The sequence below is a fragment of the Myodes glareolus genome, chromosome 3, assembly GCF_982192425.1.
Source record: "Myodes glareolus chromosome 3, mMyoGla1.1, whole genome shotgun sequence".
In the NCBI taxonomy this organism is placed as follows: domain Eukaryota; kingdom Metazoa; phylum Chordata; class Mammalia; order Rodentia; family Cricetidae; genus Myodes; species Myodes glareolus.
The window spans coordinates 114251599-114269009 of record NC_142028.1 but is presented as its reverse complement, the minus strand read 5'-3'; the positions used below and the strand labels follow the sequence as shown (position 1 = coordinate 114269009).

Below are 17411 nucleotides of genomic sequence, written 5' to 3'. Positions count from 1 at the left end.
CCATTCAAAAAGACTCAGGCTGAAATGAAGTTGGAATGGAAAATCCTAAGAGCTCAATAGGCAACTCAAAGGAAAACCTGACAAGTAGAATGAATTGAGCAGATGATGATAGAATTATCAGGTCTTGAAACTAAGTACAAACCTTAGACTAAATAATCAAGGAACATGGATGATTTAAAACAAAAACAAACAGAAAATGAAAAAATCTAAACCTTTGAATTATAGGCATTAATAAGTGAGAAGAGTACCAAGTTAATGCCATAGACCAGGTCTTCAACAAGAGAATAGAAGGAAAAAACTCCCCAAACAAAAGAAAGTCACTCCCATACAAATACAAGAAGTACACACAACAAATAAAGAAGACCAGCAAAAAAAAATAATCCTCGTGGTATAGCATAGTTAAAACACCAAGTACACATAACAAAGAAAATGTTTTGAAAGCCACAAGAGAAAAACTCAAGTCACATATAAAGAAAACCCATCAGAATAACAGCTGTTTTCTAGAATGGAAACTTTGAAAGAAAAAAGAACATGAAGCAATGGATTCCAAATCCTAAAAGACTATGATGAGCAACCTAGGAAACTATACCCAGGAAAACTATATGACACAATTGAAGGAGGAAAAACTCTCCATGACATAAAGTACCTTAAATAAATTGTATTCAATAAACTGAAAACTAAAGAAAATACAGGAAGCATTATTTCTGGATGAAGAGAGAAATAATATAACAAAGAGAATGTAGAAAGAAATACAAAACCATAAATGTTAAAACACAAAATACAAATGAGAACATAACTTCAAAAATTAAGTAGATATGACCAAAATTAATGCACATTTCAATTATAATTTTAAATATTAATGATCTTAATTTTCCAATCAAAAGACATTGTTTGATATTAGGGAAAAGCAAATTCAAACTACTTAGGGGTCTTATACCAGTCAGAATGGCTAAGATCAATAAAACAAATGACAACTCATGGGTGGGGTAATATGAATCCATTGCAGGTGAGACTATAAACTAGAATTACCAAGATGGAAATCAGTGTGGTGGTTTCTCAGAAAACTAGTAATACCAAAGATCCAGCTATACCACTTTGGGGCATATAACCAAAGGATGTGACAACTGTCTACAGACACATGCTTGCTCAACGACATTCATTGTGGCTCTATTTATAAAAAGTTAGGAAGATCCCAGATGTCTGTCAACAGCTAAATGGGTAAAGAAAACATGAGTTGTGGTTCATTTACACAATAGCTTTTTAAAACCTTATAAAATTCCAAGATAAATGTATAGAGCCAGAAAAAGAATCATCTTGAGAGAGGAATCACAAACCCAAAAGGCAAACATGGTATGTATTTGCTTATATGTGGATGTTAACTGTTAACACTTCAATAAGCATCTACTATCCATATAATGACAGAGGTTTGGTATAGAATAAGGATTTGTGTAGGGGAGTAATCTCCAAGAAAGGGAAAATACAATTGATTATTAAGAATTATAGAAGGAAGGGCCCGGGGACTGGAAAGGGAGGGACAGCTAGGGTGGAGGAGGGAAGAGTGTGGTAAGGGAGGGGATAGGAGGAAGGACATATATATCTTCAAATATATACATATATGGATGAAATCTAAATGGCATCACTAGAAAATGGAAAAGACAAAGTACCAATTGGGTAATATCTTGCTGTCAATTCAAACCTCCAGTACTAGAAATGGGTTACATCTAACAGAATTGTTGGCCAAAGGGACTCCATGGAAACCTCAAACAACCCAAGCTAATATCAAGGCCATTGGTTGCTCTCCACAAATTAAATCCCTAATTCTGAAGAGAGCACCTTCACAACTCAGTAAATGCAGAGAATTATAGTTGGTGCTTGCGTAGAGCCTTAACTCCTGCTGACTAGTGTTCGTGGTGCTGGAAACTACTTTGCATGCTATCAGAGAAGAAGAGTAAGCATCAACCTTACTGCAAACCTCATGATCTATTTGATTATGCTGACGTAACAGTGGCATAAATGTTGTGGGAGTAACCAATTACCATCTGATTGGAATTAAGGCCCACTCCATGAAATGGAACCCATTCTTAACACTGAATGCCATGGCAACTAAGACTCTGATACAAGATAGGTTATGCAACTAGGGGAAAACCAAATACTGTTAGGCTAAAGGAACATAACAATCAAATGACTCTTAACGCCATTCTGCTGTACTCATATATCAGTGTCATGCTCAGCCTACATCATAGATGCTTCCATCTGAAGCAGATAGGAACAAATACAGAGATCCACAACTGGACAATATATGAGGAGGGAGAGATCTTGGAAGGCTCAGTTCTAAGTGGGAGGTCTCCAATAAATCCCTCCCCTGGGGGCTCAGGAAACTCTGCAGAAGAGGAGGTGGAAAGATTTTAAGATCCAGTAGGGATGAAAGATACCAAGAAAACAAGGCCTTCTAGACCCAACAGTACTGATATACTTATGAAATCACAAAGACTGGCAGCATGCACAGGGCCCAAACAGGTCTATGTCAGATGGAGTCTAAGTGCTGAGAGAAGTAGGTACATGTTCGCATGCCTAAACAGTACTCTAACTCCAATGGACAACCACTTTCATAGAAAAATTAGTTTTCTCCCATGAGTCTTACTGGATACACAAGCTATATTTATGTGTAGTCCCCATGACTAATATTAGATGACCAAAACAAAGGTACTTACTGGTTCTTTTGTACTTTGGTTTTTGTACATAATGCTTCATTAGGGCATTTAAAAAATCTTACAGACTTTGTTTATATATTATGGCTTCTGAATTTTTTTATTGTCTTCTGTGTATGTTAATATTTGTGTCTCAGCATCTGTATGTGTTTCTTGTGATTTTTCTTTGGCTCTTTTCCTGTTTGTTTTGTCCTATTCTAGCTTGTTTGTTTTTATTTTATTGCTTTATTTCATTATTATTATTTTAGACTCCTGTTTATTATTCAATGAGAGATAGAAAAAAAGAGCAGGGGTTTGCTTGGATGGGGAAGTCAAGAGTATCTGGGAGGAATACATTGTAGGAAATATCTATTTTTATAAAAGAAGAAAGAAAAAAGTCATTGATGACTTCATTCATGAATGAAGAAACAAAATCCATCACTTGCTTATAAGAAACACATTTTGGGTTTAGAGATAAAAAAACACCTTAGAGTAAAAGGACAGACAAAAGCACTCCAGGCATTATTATCCTAATATCTGACAAATAGACGTTGAATTATAAGTAATTAGAAGAAATAAAGAAGACACTTCATTCCCATTCAAGGGAACAGTTAACCAAAAAAGACATTATTCTAAACAAATTCTAAATCAAACTGTTACACACCTAATTTCATACTTCTACTGGATTTAAAGACACAGAATAATATCACTCTATTAAAAGTAGGTGATTTTAATACCCTGCTTTCTCCAATAGACACAGTTTAAGAACAAAAATTAGAGATACCTCAAAATTAATTGACATCATGCATCAAATGAACTTAACAATTATCTATGGAATATTCCACCCTAACAGAAAAGAATATACATTGTATTCAGCAGTACATGGAAGCTTTCCCAAACTAGAACACATGCTGGGACATAGAGCAATTCTTTATAAATGGATAATAAAAGTGCATTACATATACACTGCAAAATAATATAGCTGCAATGAAAAATGACACCTTGAAAATTATAAGTGCATGGGTGGAACTAGAAAACATCATATTAAGTACGGGAACCCTGACCCAGAAACGCAAATATCACATGTTCTCTCATTGGAAGCTCCTAATTCCAAATTTTTCAAATGTGAATGCATAGATTATAACTACAGAATCTAGGAAAGTAAAAGAAAGCCATTGCCAACATAGGAGCTTTGAGGGCCAATCGGGAGATAAATAGCAAGGTACAGATAATTTGTTCAATAATATGGAAAAGGAGGTACTTTAGGGTGTGGATGAGAGTTAAATACAGAAGAAGATGGGAGGAGGGTGAAGGGCAATACTAGGATAAAAGGCAATGCTCTTAACCACTGAGCCAAATTGCAAAGTGGGAATGATGGATGGATTTTTGGGTGCAGATGAGGCAGGTAAATGCAGAATAAGTTGGGACGTGTCTAAAATAGCACCAAGGATGTCTAAAGTTATAAGCATTTATACTAATTAACTTTTTACCTAAAAACAGCTGCATACATATATATATATACATACATACATACATACATACATACATACACACACATATACTCACATATGGTTTTAATGAATTTTATTTATCAGTTTTGATGGATCTCCCTCTAAGAGTTAAATATTACCTGCCAAAAATCTAATACCAAACATGAGAAATCTTCTTTTGAATTGTTATTTAGGCTGTTTATAAGACTCAAAATGTAGAACTTACGACTATTGAATTTGGTTTCTCCCCATAAGTAGAATGTAAGTCTTACACGTTCTTCAGAAACAAGGACCCTGAAAACCCTGAGCTGGAATTGACCTGAATCCATCCTTACCTGCTCCAGAACCAGCTTTCATGGTACCAGAAGACATCATGCACTGATCCAAATAAGGGAGGCAAATAAAAATCCTACCGAGCTATGCTATCTATGAACCTCATCAGTCATCAGCATTAAGGGTGAAGCAGTGGCATGCATACCTTGATGGTAGCCAAGAGCTCTCTAATTGGATTTACAGATGACTCAACAAGAGGAAAACCATACTTAACACTGAAAACATAGCTAACTACTCAGTGTTAGTGAATGTACAAGCACAATTTACTACACCAGCATAACCCTTAACAAAAATGTATAAACATATTTGATATAACACACATAGGCGAGAGAGAGGGAGGGTAGTGTTCACCCCTTATCAAGGAAACTTCTCTTTACAACAGATGGGTACCACTAGAGAAAACTACACACAATCAAACTGCAGAGTAGCAGAGCCCAGTACCAGTGGCTACACTTACAAAGCACCTAAGACTCATAAAATTTTGCCAAAAAGGTGCCTGGAGCCTTGTAAAAGTTTTTTGTGAGATTATGTCTGCTAGGAATGTCAGAACCGCAGCCCAACAGTTTTAGCATCATGACTGCCCAAATGTGATCGGAGCAAGGGCAGCACCAATGAACATGTTAAAATGGGTGGAGAAAAGTTGATGAGGTCTCAACCCTATCAGAATTATAAGAAACTGAAGAAAGAGAGCGGGATAGTTGGTCTTCTTCAGGGAAGAGTCTGCCAATGGGTTGTCCAGTTCCAAACTCTCAGCCCTGAAAATATACACTCAAGTAATTTTATACAGACTGAGAAGGTTATATTTCAGACTATACATGTATATACACACATAAAAATATGGCTCTAACAATTAATGAAAAAGGAGGCCATGGGTTTGAAAGAGATCAGAGAGGGGCATATGGGAATGTTTGCAGAGGGTAAAGGGAAGGGGGAATTGTAATCATAATCACAGAAAGAAAAATGCAACAGTAGTAATATTATCATGAGATGTTAGTAAATTAAATGAACACGACTAAGTATAGATTTACCCCTTATCAGTCAATTCCTCTCCTCATCTGAGAATGTTAGATCAATTCTCTTTATTCAGATACCATTTTTCTTCCTGAAGAAATGATCCCTTGCTCCTCAGACTAGATGAATTCTCATTATGTAGCTACCTTCACAGTCTTTAAACTATTTATATGTTCTTGTTTATTTGATGTCTGTGCTGATAAATAATGTCACTTTTTCCTCTTTATGCCCCTTAGACTCTGACTAAAGAAACCATTTTATTATTTCTTTATACATTACTCTTAATACCTCACTCTCATTTCCCACATCTGCTTGATCCATACTCTCAGGCAGCTTTTCCATAGTTCAGTGCCAGTCTCCCTACTGAAGCCTAAACATACATGTCTTAACATGCATGTCTTGTCAAGCTAATCTTTTGTTTACAACCCCACCCCCTGTGAAAGATAACTGGACTCAAATCTTCATTTTTAGTATTCTCATATTTAAATTTCCTTGTTCATGTTTCCATATTAGTGTTCAAGTCTACTATTGTTCAGGTAGGATGAACTTCCATTCAGTTCTGATGAACCAACTATTCCTAGTTGTTAAAGGTTTGTTTTTTTACTTCAATTTCTGCCATCACCACTGATTTCTCTTCACTGTCTGCATTTTGTACTCAATGTTGCTACAGTCTAAGTGCTTGCATCTCTCAAAATTCATAGCTTAAAACTAATCTTTTAAAATTTCATTTCCAATGTGATGAAAGAAGCAAAGAAGTGAGTGTCATGGAAGATGTTTATATCTTGAGCATGGAGTCCTCTTGAATGATAGTGTTCTTATAAAAGAAGACCACAGAGCTGCTTTGCATTTCCTATCTATAGGAACCTGTCACCCAGCTTGACATGGCCTTGGTATTGGAATTCCAACTTCCCAAACTGTGAGATCTAAATTCCTGTTGTTTATAAGCAATTCTCAGCTAATAAATATCTTTGTTAAACTAGGCAAAATAAACCACACAATTGTGAAATATTATCTGTAATTGTATCATAAACACAGCAGGAAAATCTAACCCCTAAATCTTTGCTAACATATTATGTGGTGATGATATAGGTCATGGTTGCTAATTGTACAAAAGATAGTTTCAACAATTCTTAAACATGTGAGATAATAAACAGTAATGTCAATTGTAAGAATGTATGACCCTTATTTATTATGTATTTCTTATATTTTCTTCCTAACATGGAAAGTATATTCTGTTCTCAGCACAGCCCATCCTATGCACACCTTTGTTTACTCCATAGAGCACTTTAGGACACATGTTGGATGCTAGAAAAACGAATGTTTAAAGGTTCAAAGTAATAAGCAATGGGCATATCTTAACTTCTTAAATTTGTAGGTCACAGAATCACAACTAACCACTTACACACATCCACATACGGAGATATATATATATATATATATATATATATATAGAGAGAGAGAGAGAGAGAGAGAGAGAGAGAGAGAGAGAGAGAGAGATTGTATGCAGGCACACACATTGCAATATGGTCTTGTCATATTTACAAGCTAGTCTTAAAGTTACCATATAGGCCATCTTGCCATCACCTCGTAAGTGTGAAAAAATAGGCACATATCTTCTAATATACAATTTTTGAATTTAACTTCTAGGTTATCTTTCATACATGAATCTCCATTTCCATATTTTTAGATGCAAATATCCAGGAACCATGCACCAAAAAATACAAATTAAGCAAATTTAAACAAATTCACAAATTTTTATTTTTCTCACAGTATATTACCCAGTGAAGGACAGAACATGGGTTAAGTGAACTGTACTACTTATAACTAATACTCAGGAATAGAAGAGAGGGCAGAGAGTGAGAGGCAGAAGACCAAGACATCTGCTGTGAGAAAGTGTCTTCTAGACGTGACAGAGAAGTTGCACTTACCAAACCTCAACAGTAAGACCTCAGTAGTGACAATACCAGCTGACTTTCTAACATGGATGAGGGAAATTTTGTAATATTCATCCCCTAGAGATAGAACTTCAAGTAGTCAATTACTGCTGAGAGAGTGAGCAGTTTTCTTCAGGGAACAGCCCCCTAATAGGTTAAGCAAGTCCAAGTGATCAGTACTAAACACATGTATAGTACTTATAGTATAAGTAAAAATAGATAATTTTTATATTATAGTATAATATACTATACTACTTATAGTACTTATAGTATAAGTACTTATAGTATAAGTAAAAATAGATAATTTGACACACACATCAAAGACACACACACACACACATACTTCATTAACCCATATGGTTCTTAATTATGAATTTTTAGAGCTGGGATGATGGTACGAATCAGACCCCTCTAAAGTTTAGATACTTATTTTTACCCAAAGTTCTCCATGATAAACCTGATCACCAGATTGTGATGCTTTATGACTCATTTGAAATCTTTGAGAGTGGAGTCTAGTGGGAGAAAGTTAGGTCATTGTGGAAATGCAATCCTTTTAAAGGTGATGATGTAACCTTAGATTTCTCTACTTTTTGCTTTGATTTCCTTTGCTATCCTAGATACAAAGTTATAGATTAAGTCTCTATAGACTATAACCACAAAGACTGTATGCCAAACAATCACTGTGTCTCTTTCAATCTATTATTTGAAGAACTGTGTTACAGCAGAAGAAAGTTGTCTAACCTGGCCTCTAGACCAACTACTAGATTATACATATTCTGACTGTACAATAATTTGCTAGCAATTCATTTTAGTGATTTTCTTTAAATGATATGCAATTAGTGCAAAAGTTTTTGTTCTTATCCCTGAATGAACAAATGTAACTTTCTCAATCAGAAGTGTTCAAAGAACATCCCTCTGATATTTCTTCTTCTGACAACAGTAGTCTGCATCCTCAATTAACTTTCTTTTAATTAAATTAACTTGTCCTTTACCTTAGATTGTAAAATTAGCTCTGCAAACCGAGATCTTTATAGAGACTTGAATGTGTCCTTGCTATGTGTAATGATAATTATTTATTTAGTAAAAATATTAGAAATCAGACACATATAATAAGAAGTCTTAGTCAATTTAGATTTGATTTCCAATAGAAATAATTAAAACTTTATGAACAAGGCTTAAAAACACACAAATCAACCTTGGTATTTCTGATGTCCTAAGTTGATGGAATTTCTACGATATCACTAAAATTACAGAAGCATATTGCTATGTGTGTAAAAAATTTATAGACACTGGCTATATCAAATTGTGCATCTTATTATATACAGTAAAGGGCTGTTATAACAAATTAGATTAAGTTTCTTCAAATGAGCTAAACATTTGGCCACAGAACCTGCAGTGTTGCCATCTTCCCTTCTCAGTGCTGTGCATTTCCAAATTGGCCTTAGTGACAGTGTCTGGCCAGCATGAACTTGATCACATTATCAAAACTGACACCGACAACAACATGAAGATGAAAGTTCATTTAAACAAATTGACTCAAATTGGCCAGTGGCCCTACAGCAACATGTTATGAACATCTATCTGGAGACTAGTTAATTCACAGTGGTTGAAAGTCATCTTAAAATAAAATTTATATTGGTGTCTCCAGATTTTAACATGGGTCTGAATCTAGATGCTACAGCTATGATGCACTGAGTGAGATATTGAGTTTTTCTTACTTCTCAAGTCCTTCATTTTAACATTGAGATAATTAAATTGTAAACTTCAGACATGAGCTGTGAGGAGTAAATGTACTTTGTGTACAATGAGTGTCAGACATAAGACACATATTAAAAATAAAGCTTAATGGCACTAGAGAGATGACTCAGCAGTTAAGGGTACTTTGCTACTTTTCCACAGGACCAGGATTGGCTTCCTAGCATTCAACATGTGGAGACTTAGAATCACTTGTAACTCTGTTTCCAGGATAGCCAATGTCCTCTTCTACTCTTCTCTGTTACCAATAAACACATGGTACATGCGTCCATGTGCACACATGGACACATAAATAAAAACAAAGCTTATATATTTAAGTGTTAATGATATAAGTAAACAAAGCAGCTGTAAATTTTATGGCAACAGTAAGAACTGAAAAATTTTTTATAACATATTACAATTAAATGCCTGCAATGTCTATATTCAAGACTGATGTGAAACTGTCATACACTGCAAAGGAAAAGGAAACTGTCTAATTCAATACAACACTAGGTAGTGACATTATGATATCAGATACATGGAAGAGAACACATGGAAAATACTCTTTAAACAGATTGCTTTAGATATGAAAGTATTGGTTTTATGCGGATCTTTACCAGCATTTCATGTTTTTTTGTGGACAGTATGAAGAAGACAGGATTACAAAGTATTTGACAGATCTGACAAGTATTAGAACAATCACAAGAAGGACATTGTCATGTAAAATGAATATGAGAACATGACTCTTGGGGCTGTTTCAGAGCTCATGTTTTTGGTAAAATGGAAGGGTCAGAGTTTGGACTGGAACAAATACTCTAATTCTTCAATTGTGAAAGACCTATGTTTCCTTTATTACTACTTTCTTTATCTGTTAAAAGAGGGTATAAATATCAATGTAAGGACATTTGATTGTGCATGGTCTTTCTTAAGGCATCAATTTGCTATCGATATTAATTACTTTCAGTTTTGCTGTACTTTCTTTCTTTACTTGTTGATGAGAAGACCATTTTAACTCAACTTCATATGGAAAATAAGAATACCTAGAATAGTCAAAACAATCTTTTACAATAAAGGAACTTCTGGAGGTAGCACCATCCCTGACTTCAAGCTCTATTATATAGCTAATAAAAACAGCTTGGTACTGTCATACAAACAGGCATGCTGATCAATGGAATTGAATCAAAGACTCTGACATAAGATCACACATCTATGAACACCTGATTTTTGACAAAGAAACCAAAATTATACAATGGAGACAGCAAATGGTGCTGCCATAACTGGAAGTCATCATTTGAAGAATGCAAATAGATCCATATCTATTACCCTGCACAAAACTCAAGTTCAACTGAGTCAAAGACCTCAACATAAATCAAGTGATACTGAATCTGAAAGAAGAGAAAGTGTGAAGTAGCCTTGAATTCATTGGCACAGAAGACTACTTTGAGACTATAACACAAGTAGCACAGACACTGAGATAAACAATTAATAAATGGGACCTTATGAAGCTGAAAACACTCTGTAAGGCAAAGGACACTGGCAATAAGACAAAATAGTAGCCTGCGGAATGAGATAAAATCTTTACTAACTACACATCTGACAGAGGTCTGATCTCCAAAATATATGAAGAACTCAAGAAACTGGAAATCAAAATATCAAATAATCCAATTAAAAATGGGGCACAGAACTAAAAAAATTCTCAAGAGAACTTCAAATGGGTAAAATACACTAATGGGCATTTGTTCAATATTCTTGGTCATCTGGGAAATACAAATCAAAATGACTCAGAGATATGATAAAAAACACTGATAACAACTTATGATGGAGAAGATGTGGAGTTAGGTGAAAATTCCCTCACTACTGGTGGGAGTACAAATTTATACAGCCACTCTGGAAATCAATATGGCCAATTCTCAGAAAACTGAAAATCAATCTACCTAAGGATCCAACTATATCAATCTTCAGCACATACATACCCAAATGATGCTCAATCATATCACAAAGTCACTTGCTCAACTATGTTCATACTAGCATAATTTATAATAGCCAGAACCTGGAAACAACCTAGATGCCCCTCAACTGAAGAACTGATAAGTAAAATGTGGTACATTTACATAATGGAGTATTACTCAGTAGTAAAAACAATGACATCATGAAATATGTCGGCAAATGAATAGACTCAGAAAAAAAATAAAAGCCTGCGTGAGGCAGCTCAGACCAGAAAGACCATATATATTCACTCATGAGTGAATATTAGATGTAAAGCAAAGAATAGCCAGACTAAAATCCCAAGACCCAGAGAGGCTAGATAACAAGGAGGGCCCAAAGAGGAACACATGGGTTTCCCTGGGAAATAGAAGAGATCTCCTGGACAAACTGGGGATGGGAGATTAGGAACTTGAGGGAGCAAGATGTGCAGGCTGGGTATGGGAGGCAAGTTGGGAGTAGGATGGAGGTGGATAGTAACTAAAGAGACATCTTAATGAGGGAGCCATTTTGAGGATAGGGAGAAACCTGCTACCAGAGAAAACCCCAGAAATTCATAAGGATAGCCCTAGCTAAGACCCCTAGCAGTAGTAGAGAGGGTGTCTGAACTGGCCATCTATTATAACCAGGTTGGTTACTATCCTACTTGTCCTCAGGGAGTCTTTATCCAGTAACGAACGAAAAGAGATGCAGAGATCCACAGTCAAGCATTGGGTCAAGCTCCTGGAGTCCTGATGAAGAAAGATAGGAGGGATTGTATGAGGCATGGCGTGGGGGGTTGTCAAGGTCATGATGATGGTGGGGGAAACCCACAGAGACATCTGACCTGAGCTCCTGGGAGCTCTTAGACTCTGGACCAGTTAAGGATCCTTCATGGGACCAACCAAGCTTCTCTGTATGTGTATGACAGTTGTATAATTTGGTCTGTATGTAAGGCTCCTAATAGTGAGATCAGGACCTGTCCTTGGAGCTTAGTTGACTTTTGGAAACTTGTTCTCCATGCTAGATTACTTCACCCAGCCTTGATGCAGGGGTTAAACCTCAGTCCTGCCATAACGTGAGGTGCCATGCTTTGTTCAAGTCTATGGGAGGCCTGCCACTTTCTGAAAGAGGACAGAAGAAGAGTGGATGGGAACGGGGTTAGATAGGAAGTAAGAGGAGGAAATAGGAAAAGAGGATGGGGAGAAGCTGTAGCTGGTAGGTAAAATAAATAAAAAAATAATGTTAATTAAATAAAATAAATAAAAATTTAAAAAAGAATATTATTTCATTATTTTGTTTTTATTCATCTTGGAAAATCAGGTAGACGGGAGAAAATAATCAAACCGAACAACTAGTCATTTTCTGTTTGCCTTAGGTAGCTGATATTCTATGCCTTAAGTGCCCACTCTATCTTCAGATACAATAGATGTGTTGTTTACTTTCACTTTCAAATGTGTCTATAAGAGGCAGCTGGTTTCCTGGTACTCTAGGTTGTAGTGAAAATGACATTACCCTATAGAGGAACAGCATACATTTTACTGGACAGTACCGGAGCATTTTTTACACATGGCTCATTAAATCTTCCCCACAGTCACAGAGGTAGCTACTGTCACTATCTTTACCTCGTAGAAGGCCAATGTCAAGCTCACACTTGAGCTGACTGATAAGGCTATAGGTGGAGGAGAAGTCAAGCAAGTCTTGGTTTAGATTTATAAAGTATACCCTTCAGAATATAAATTTTGAAACAGAAAATATATTTCAAATGATTTTTAAAAGCCCAAGGTTATTTAGAAACCATTCAGAGAGAAAATAAGAACATCACTTGAAAGATAAGTTTTATGGGAATGTGTACTCTGGCCTCTCAACAACTGTTTAACAATTGGTTATTTTTTTTGGTATTGTTGTTTGTTTTTGCATGTGTTTGTTTACTTATTTTTCAATGATCTCTGGAGCATAATGCACTCAGAAAATGAAAATGCTTTCTATGCATATGGCTCATGATTATGATAGTATCATAAGAGAACCATGAAGAAAGACTCAGAATTGCTCGGGGTATGCAGATAATGCTGTGTGGGGAGTTGAACTGAATCTTAATCCATGTAAGTTAAGTGATGAGGACCAAGGAGGAAATAGGTTGGAGGCCGGAGATAAATTTATAAGATCACTTTTATTTAATTTTTATCTTGCCTGACTTCCATAATACCTTGATATATGAAGGTTTTTGCCTACCTTTTGTTTTGCAGATATTGCAATTTTGTAAATCATAAGAAACATAAACCCAGAAAATGAGACAAACAATAATAAAGTGATAGGATTTTTCTTAAGGTAAATATGTAGAGTTTTATGGACATCAAAGCTTGATCATCTTTAGAAAGTGTTTGCAGAATTTGTAATTCAATCCCTTGAGATCATTTTGGAATTTATTACCTGTTTATCACTTGATGGTAATATTTAAATGTCTATCTGAAAGGCCAAAAAAACCCTGGGAGTTGTTTCTTTCAAATAATTATCTGTTTTTCTTTTAGACTGGAAGCATTCTATTGGGTTGTAAAGGTTGAAATAAGAAGAAATGATGTAGAATTTGAATAGAAGATATTGTAACAAATGATATCTTTACATAAAGGAAAAGATATGTAAGGTTTGACAATTATGCATTAAGAGCATAGAGTGTCATTGAAGAATGAAACCCAACAAATCACATGATAACCTGTTATCATTTAGGAGAGATTAGACTTTTAAAAATGCTAATTTATTTGATAGTCTGTTTTCACACTTTATTCCTTCACTAAAAATAAATAGCTTCTTGGCTTTCACAAGAACCAAAATAAACTATGTAGGCAAGACTACTGCCAAGGACCCATAATTTCATGTCAGCAGCTAATAAACGCAGTCAACATTTAAATCTATAGACATCTGCCGCTCTGATTCAAAATTTTAACTTAGCATTAGATTTCTTCCACAATTGTGCCTAACGTTGCCCATGATGCAGAACTGAAAAACAAAATGTTGATTAACAGATCATTTCCTAAATGGTTGGTATGTGTAGTAAGATTATTTACAAAAATATCAATAGCTACATTGAAGAATGAATCTTAGTATATTTTATGTATATGTCAATTGAGCTGGATAAACTAGTAGAATTTTCTCTTTATTTCTGAATCCTAAAGATCATGTTTTGAGCATCAGCTAGTTATAATATTATGGATAGAATGAACAATTAAAATATATGGAAATCTGTGGTTTTATTCATAAGCTACAAAGTAGTGAAATTGGCTTTTATAAAATGTTGAACTGAGACCATCATCTTAAACATACAGTGGCCACATGCATTTTTTCAACATTATTTTATCAAGTACAGTTTAAAAAAAAGAACAGGTTAAGATGTTCTGTGGACTCACCATGTACGAGCCCTGAAGGACGTTTCAGAAACAGTTCCTGGCCTCAGATTGTTCAACACCTAGCCAGAAATATAGAAAACAACCACTGTTAAAATGTTTAGCATTAAGTCACTTCTAAAACACATCTGTGTTTTCTTTTGAGAGAGGTTTAAGACAGAACTGTAAAGGCAAGATAGTTAATAAGAAGTTGACAGGAATTTTATAAAACACAATTTTCAAAAGAAATAGTGAACATTTACAACATGGAAATCTTCTATGACTTTGTCCACAGATTACAATGTAATGAAATTGACTAGTCTTAAAATGTTGAATTGAGACCTGGAGAGATGACTCAGTCATTAAAGGCTCAGCTCACAACCAAAATGTTGAGTTGAGATAATTATGTTCAGCAGAAAAGGTCTATGTGGTTTTCTTGTCACATTTATTTTATCAAGTCCACTAGATTCCTTGGTTTGTTGCCTTGTAAGATTACCTGCCTTTCTAAATACCCTTGGTTTTTAATAGAACATGTACTCCAATGTAAAGTAATCATTTGCAAAAACCTGAAGCAAATCATTGTCTTTCTTAATTGCCATGGCTGAACAGCAAGGAAGAATTCCACATCTTGCAGCATTCCATCTGTATAAAACTCTCTCATTAATTTTTAAAGAGCTGTACCTCTGAGACGCAAGAAAAGTCATTGTCTTAATTCCCCAGCAGAATCCTTAACTAGACTTAAACTCTTATCTATTGACTCTTGTTAATTTTGCTTTCAAAGGGCTTCCTTCTCTCTCTAAGCACCTTCTTCTCCACGCTTTTAAGATGTTCAACACCTATTCCGCAGCAGTTCCCAGGCGGTTGTCCTCTTATCCAGAGAGCTTTCATGACACAATCTGGCCTCTCTTCTGCATGTTTTCACTGGGAGACTCCGTCTCCAATAGCTCTGTGTGATTCCATTTCACCCACACACTTTTACGCGCCATAGGGCTAGCTGGCTATCTGTCACATTGCTTCTACTTGCTGTAGTCAGGTGCCACTATGTGGCTGTGCTTTTTTTTTTTTTTTTTTGGAAAATATACTGAACTTTTCTATAAGAATTGGCCAGTGGGTGATAACTTCATGCAAAGAGGTATAGCACTAGAGTTGAGATGAAACAGTACAGTCCATGTACAAGACAAATTACCAGCAATTCTTTCATGACCAGGGTAACATAATTAACCACACACAACTTCCTTCACCATGGGCCTAGAAGGTATTACTTTTGCAAGTGTTACAACTATTTGAGAAGTGTATATTGTTAACAAGAATTCCAAACCTTCAGCTTGCCAACATTACTGGTTAAGGAATTTACAAGCAGCATTATTATAAATATGCATGAGTATCTGGGCACATAGACAGGTTCACTAGTGAAGTATTGGTATGTAAAGAAATGCTTTAAAATCAGTACACAAAAGTGTGCATAATTTACTCTCCTGTGTTCAGTATAAGTATGGTCCATGCAGTTCGTTCAGAATGGAACACAATAGAGCTTCTTAACCGTGAGGTGTACTCTTCTAAGCACCCCAGGTATCACCCATTTTTCTGTGACCCCATCCACATATCAGCTTCGTGAGATCCTAAAGGAGAGAAAGTCGAAAAGATAAAGTGGATGGTATTTTAAACAGCAGTTTTCAGGCTACCCTTATTTCTACTATGAGGTCTTATGCAAATAAGGATTATGTTTCTGCTCTTTAAGTCAAGATATTGGGTGTTTATTACAGAATTCAGCGTAACTAGACCTAATGGGTTTGTTTGGTGCTCCCTGTTTTAATGCAGCCTATAGTACTCACTACAGTATACTACTTTGTCTTGTTCCAGATTATATATGACCCTTTGATGCATTAATATTATATTGTGACACTCTCTCTCATTTCAATAACTTTTGAATTTTTTTATGTTAGAATATACCATGAAGTTTTCACAGGTAATATTGTACTATTACTAATTAGCCCTACTAGAGACAGGAAGAGTTTATTTTGTCATGGCCGTCAGGGTACCTCTGGTGAAATGTCTTCAAGGTAAAATCTGATTTTGCTAAGGAGCTCAAGCAAGCAGTAGCTTCAGATGAGGCTTTTCAAAGCTGGCTTGTGTTTGCAGCGAATGTGCTAGAGGGTGACAGGTTTGCCAGTCACGGTGAGAAGCAAAAGCCTCCAGAGCTCCTGGCTGCAGTGTGATTACAGATGTCCTTCGAACCTTTACTGGAGATTTAATGCCAACAGACAGAAAATGAAAGGTAATTTTCTTCCCTTTTCAAAACAATAACCAATCACAGAGCTCAAGACCTTCTTCGGCTCTTCACATATTACAATGAAATAGCTTTTGAAGTTTAGATAAAAATAGACATCTGACTAACATTATCAACACTCACTCACCAAGTTGCCACATATTTATTTCTGACATTCTTTCACCTACTTCCTCTCACAGTCAAAACCCACTCCATCCACTGACTTTTAGGCAAACACCTGTTTGAGGCCACTTCAGAAAGACCTTGGTGGAAGGCAAACTTGTGGGTTTCTACATTGTCTTTGACTTCCTGCTTAAATTGTTTTGTTGGGTAAAATAATTTTGAAGACACGCTTCCCTTTTGATTCCCGTGTAAATGAAGAAAATCTAGAAGAGCTGACCAGTTCTCCCTGTTTCCTTTCTTAGAAATATGTATGCACATATATGTCATTGACAGTACTTAAACAGAGTGCTGTTCTGATCCATCCATAAAATGCATAGTGATTAGATGAAGGGAGTTGTCAGATTTGTTGCCTTAGACTAATTTTGCTTCTCTTTGTTAGGTACAGTTAAATTCTCTCTATTTACATTTTTGAAATGGTCAATGATTATTGACAG

The 17411-nt window shown here is 35.6% G+C and overlaps 1 protein-coding gene across 19 annotated transcripts in view; it reads right to left on the bottom strand.

The window, feature by feature from the left end:
• Positions 1-17411, bottom strand: part of Ptprd (protein tyrosine phosphatase receptor type D) — a 1378451-nt gene that overhangs the window by 773947 nt on the left and 587093 nt on the right. For all 19 annotated transcript variants that reach the window (XM_085686142.2, XM_087904910.1, XM_087904905.1 and 16 more), the window contains exon 4: positions 14553-14611. The gene's annotated coding sequence lies outside the window, so the exon portion shown is untranslated. The remainder of the gene's footprint in view (positions 1-14552; positions 14612-17411) is intronic.